The 6000-nt window shown below is 34.8% G+C and overlaps 1 protein-coding gene across 1 annotated transcript in view; it reads left to right on the top strand.

Moving 5' to 3' along the window:
• The first annotated feature begins 4059 nt into the window (after nt 1-4059).
• Nucleotides 4060-6000, top strand: part of LOC145292147 (octopressin receptor-like) — a 703730-nt gene continuing 701789 nt past the window's right edge. The window contains exon 1 of the mRNA XM_080138276.1: nt 4060-5394. The gene's annotated coding sequence lies outside the window, so the exon portion shown is untranslated. The remainder of the gene's footprint in view (nt 5395-6000) is intronic.

The following is a 6000-nucleotide window of genomic DNA, read 5'->3' as shown; positions in this document are numbered from 1 at the left end:
TAATGTGGAAATGAAATCATACTTTCGTTTTCCCGAGGAACACCTGCTCAGACGTACTGGCTTTCTGAGTCAATATTGAACTTTTGGGGCGTGTGAAGAGAGATTTAGTTTTGGTCCCAGATTCGCAGGCCATGGAAGACCTGATGAGATGCACATACGCAAAAAGGATTTGGGGATCCCCCAAAAGACGTGTTGGACCCTGGTTGGTTTAGCATATTATCCCAACCAACTATTTCTCTTGGTTTATAAGCGAATGACCGTGCCGGTTTTAGCAGATTTAAGCCGAATCTCGAGAAAAACACACGCTTCAAAGAAGACCACACACACCTCCATCCATCATGACCGCCATCGTGGAGAAGGCAGAATAAGATTTTGAAAAACCTTGTTGTTTCTCGTGTATTAAAACTGAACGATATACATATGTAAAAACTTGTGATTTTCGTGAAATTAACTTTTTCTTAGTTAGAACTCTCCGAGTTTGCTCCTTTTTTGCGTGAATGCGAAGCTATTTGATTTTCAGCGGAAATCGACACGAAGCCTGAGATGCTGAGAATTTATATTGAGTCCTCTCGAAAGACAGACAATCAACGGCCAGACCAGTTCAGCAGGGTAAAAAGTCATCTGCTGGCTTGTGCGGGAGATCCACACCGCTACTATTAAAGTCATAATTACCTGTAAGCAGAACAGATTCTGTATTTTATTTGCAGATATATAAATCTTCTATCTACGAACTTTTGTGATATTGCTTGAATAGAATATGTTAATATCTCTCTCAAAATGCTCCACGCGAACGTACGTTTCGTAATCATCTTTTAGACCCAACATTGGCGGAGGAGTTTGTTAGAGTCTGCAAGGATAAACTCTTTCAACATTGACTTCTTAGCAGACAAATGTTCACCCAAAACCTTATTAAAAAGTTTGCCGCATGTCCGAATAACCTTTAGGTAACATTTAAAATGTTTGCACGCAAAATTGGCTGAAACGTTTGCTAGAGACCGCAAAGGTCAAATCTTTGGAATTTTGCGTACTTGGCAGCAAAATTCTCAACCAAAACCGAGTAAAAAGCTTGCCCTATGTCTGAATGCACTATATCTGAAATTTCAAATGTTTAGACCAAAAATCGGTTGAGTAAGTTGGTAGAGACCGCAGAGGTCATTTTTTTTTCCAATTTTAACCCCAGTTTTTACCAGTTTCACATTTATTGCTTTGGGCTCAAATCAAATCAAAAAGTTCGATCCATGTTCAAGTAATCTACATCTAAAATTTCAACTTATTAGACTAAAAATTGGCGAGAAGTTTGATAGGGTTTTTCCCAGTCAAATCCTTACACTTTGACCCATTTTCAGCCAAATTGCTTGGCGAAAACCTAGTAAAAAGACGTTCCCTCATGTCAAATATCGAATCTGTAGACTGGAAACTGACAAAGTAGTTTGGTAGGGAAATGTATACAGATAGACACACGCGACAGAAATTTCAATTTTACAGATATATAGCTAGATATGTGTGTATGTGTGTGTATGTGTGTGTGCGTAACTGCTACTACTTAGTTATACAAATATTATCGATATATATATATATATATATATATAATATTATTGCTATGGCTAAATATTGACAATTATCTCTCTCCTTCTTTCTCTCTCTCCATATATATATATATATATATATATATATATATATATATATATATATATATATATATATATCGGGGGCGTATGATATAAAGCTGAATGTGTGTGTGTGTGTGTGTGGCTGGTCACGAATAGGCTTCTATATTCTTGACTAGTTTAAAAAACTGATTACATATAATGATAGAAGATGTATCGATACACAGGGATGGGTGTGTTTGATCTGCTAGAACGGTGGTTCATTAAAATTGTGGGGTCTGCGTCCGCGCCTGGTCAGCAAAGTATGAAAATAAAAAATCTAAAAATTAAAAAAAAAAACGTTTACAAGTGTTTTTGATATAGATGTACATGAGAATACTTTGATAAGTATGTTTTAACTTAAATAGGGATGATATAATAAAATTGTTGGGTTTCGCGCCTGTCCTCCATAGAATGGAAATAGGCACACACTTTAATAAAGAGTTTTCATATCTTTCTGCGTAAGTATACTTTGATAATTATGTTTCAGTTTGAAGAAATATGGTATAATAAAATTATGGGGTGTTCGTTCGCGCCTGACCGCCATAGAATGGAAATACGTCATAAAGTTTAACAAGGTGTTTTAATATAAATCCACAGAATATTGTGATAAGTGTTTCAGTGTGAACAGGTATGGTATAATACATTATGGGGTTTATCTATTTTATTTTCACTTTCATCATATTTTGCTTTGGTTTTCATACCCCTAAATTTGACGCTATCTATTTACAACCCTTCCTTTTCATAACCTGTCATACTTTAATAAATCAGAGTCCATTTTCTGTAGGCTGCTTTTGAACACAGTCAACGACGGGTACTTTTGCTAGTATATATATGTATATATATATATATATATATATATATATATATATATATGGGGGGTGCATACACAAATGTTAATACTTAAATAATGTTGCTATATATAATGTATGCATGCAGCGATATTTTTATTATTAAATATTTACAATTACTTTGTATCTATAGATATTAGCGTTCATGCTTGCGATAAGATGGGTGTGCAACTGACTATTGCTGTACGTCGGGGGATTCGGAATCTGTCAAAAACTCAGCGTTGATGCCGTAGACTAGCATTATACCTCTAGGTTATCAGCGATAAACAAATGAATTGCAGCAAATTAAATAGCATCAATATCATAGGTGACCATGATTTCTAAGAAACTGCTCATATCGGTGTACAAGCTAATCTAACAAGAGACACGCAACAATTCTTGTTTTTTCGTGTATTGATATTCGTATTAAAAACTCTTTTTTTTTCCCCTATTTATTTAAAAAGAAAATACAACTTTGTTATATATGGCTCGTGGAATTGCATTCTCTTGCAAGTATCTAATTAATTTGCATATTTTTTAAACATTAATTTAAATTAATTTTCTATTAATTATGTTCGGTTTTCTTATGGGATGATCATCTTTAGTCAACTATTACGTGCGATATCATCATCTTTATTAACTATTACGTGTAATTATATTCATGCAGATATTATACATGATTTATACTTGCGTAATATTTGCGATAAAGTTTATAGTAAACAGAAACCTCTTTCTATATTTATTTATGTACGCGTATATATATATATATTTGTTTATAAAATTTTGCCTACCGAACTCCTCTGTCAGTTTTTGGCCTACAGACATAAACCTAATATATAGGGTATTTGAATCCGTACAAAACTTTATATTTGGGTTTTAGCCGGGGAAACTCGGGTCAATAGTGTGAAAATTAAAAAATGGAAATTTCGAAGTAAAGGTCGAACGACGGGTTACAAATATGCGCGCGTAACGTGATAGTTATTGTTGTATGTTTTAATTGTTAGATGCGCAACAAACGCGTCTTCATAACCCAAGCATTAACGTCGAGGTAAATCGTAAGCTGAATGTTTTGGTTTCGATTCTCGGTGGTGGCGCACGATTCGTTTTATTTATTTAAACCTTTTTAATCATTACTATATATTGGGTCCAATATAATATAATAGTAAATACGATATTAGCATTAATCAAAATATCATAGTTAAACGTCTTTTACGACTGCTCAATGCCTGGCGACCTGCTATTAAACTAATGTAGCCATACCAAATATATTGAGGTGTTTTTTCTTGTGTAATCGTCGCATCGTCGCAATTGTTTATCTTTTTTTATATACACATACGTGTGTGGGGGTATTCGCGGAAAATAACTGGACACCCCACTTATCAGATTCGCACTTGTGTAAAGCAAACATCCGCTTGTGAGAATATCAACTTTTTTTTATTTGCTAATTAGTTCTTACACTTTACAGAGGGTGGTTGCGAGCATTATTATATGTAGCCTTACTTGCTGAGTCCTCACTCTATTTCCTCCCCTCTCTCTCTCTCTCTCTCTCTCTCTCTCTCTCTCTGTGTCTTTATCTTTTCCTCTCTTTTTTCTCTTCTTTACCAAGAGCCCAGTCCATGTTCTGCTCGTCACGCTCGGATATATCTACTACACCCTGACAAGCGCAACAGACGCGTTCCACAAAAAAATATGCGAACACACAGACACACCACCAACAAGAAACATGGCCGATACACAGACATCCACACACGCGGGCGGGCGCTCTCTTCTCTCAACTTAAACAAAACAGGCCGATATATGCAGGCACCTGAGTAATCCGTCTTTATTGCACTGTAAAAATTTGAAAAAAAAAAGAAGAAGACACCACCGGTTTTGGGAAAAGCTCGCGAAGATGCGCCCGTCACTCTAGCTCTGTATGCATGACATCCAACTAGAGAGACACGCATCTGCCGTTTATACTGTCTTCACTCTTCAAAACGATGAAAAGAAGACACTCTGCATGTTCAACGCACCGGATCGTCGGATGCTGGGTCTGTTTGTTTCCGTGATTACTACTACGGGTTGAACTAGTACTACTACTACTACTACTACTACTAATACTACTACGAGTGCCGTTGAAACCAGTAGTTTACTGACAACTCGTCACGCCAAATCTTTCGGAATAGCAACGGATTAAAAGACACTCTTCTTCACTACAAGCAATATTACTACTACTACTACTACTACTACTACTACTAATATAATTACAAATCGGACAACTTAGCAAAGGCTGTTGTATGTTATTCTAGAAAAATATTGATTCCGAAAACATTTTCAAAAGTTTAAGAAGTTTATTCTTGGGTGAAGAGTGTAAGAAGTTTTATATTTAAATCGACAAAACTTTCCAAATACTTTTGCGTAGTTGTATATCATTCTATTTGTCGATATAGCTGAAAATGCTGACTTTCGAAAACAGCAATTACAGTTGCTCTCATTAATTTTAAGTTATTTTCTTTAATTATTGATATCTACCTGATGTACCGCTACCAAAAATAACCAAGCAAACGATTATACATACATGTATAATGATAACAACATTAACCATACTTATAAATCTGTAGCTTACGTATATGTGCGTATAAATAAGGCATGATCTCAGCTGATGGTATTGGCTATCGTACTCTAAGCATCTGCGCATTGATTTACAACTTAAAAATAAAAATAACTGAAATTCTAATATATGTTTGTAGATGTCACGACTTTAACTAATTAACAGATGAATGTGTATTAACACCTTACTAACATATTTTAATTAATTATCGTAAGGTATACGATAACAAAGTCCGAATTTGAGAAAATTGAATGCATCGGCTTTTAAAAATTGATTACCGCTTCACTTGGACAGATCAAATTTATCGAACTTTATCGGAAGAAAAAAGGTAAGAAAGCTTTATCTACTTCTCTGAGATGCGATGCGTATCTACATGTTTTGTAGTCTATTCCTCAACTTCATTGCTTTCATTATTTTTCGGTAGTTGTGTTCCTCAGTCTTGTGAGATGACAAACTATTGTATTATTTTTTGTGATTCAGCCTATTCGTCCTAATCCTTTGTTATTTTTACAGCATTTCATTCGAATTCTTAAATGTTTTTCTATGGGCATTTTGTTGAGCATAAAAACACCTAATGTAGAATTAGGGAATTTTCAAATTGAACTCATGAACCCGTAAAAGATTTAAAAGTGAATCATTTATTTCATCTATGAAAAAATAATTGTTCTCTGCATCATTCAGGAACGGAAAGAAATGTTGATTTGATGTTATTAGTTGATATTACCACGTGTACTAAGATTAAGTGCCCAACATGAAGAACATTGTTACAGAGTTGATTGTCAAAAAAAAAACGCCGCTATTATCGGCGTAGGTGTACAGTCTGCAAGCTGTTATTTGCGTGTCTGTGTCTTCCAGAGGGGTAGTATGGCCTTTATCATATATATATATATATATATATATATACACACACTCACACATATACAAACACACACAC

This window comes from Euprymna scolopes, chromosome 13, assembly GCF_053919585.1.
Source record: "Euprymna scolopes isolate OS-2025 chromosome 13, ASM5391958v1, whole genome shotgun sequence".
Classification (NCBI taxonomy): Eukaryota; Metazoa; Mollusca; class Cephalopoda; order Sepiida; family Sepiolidae; genus Euprymna; species Euprymna scolopes.
Note: the sequence above shows the minus strand (reverse complement) of the source record. Positions and strands in the feature narration are given on the sequence as shown.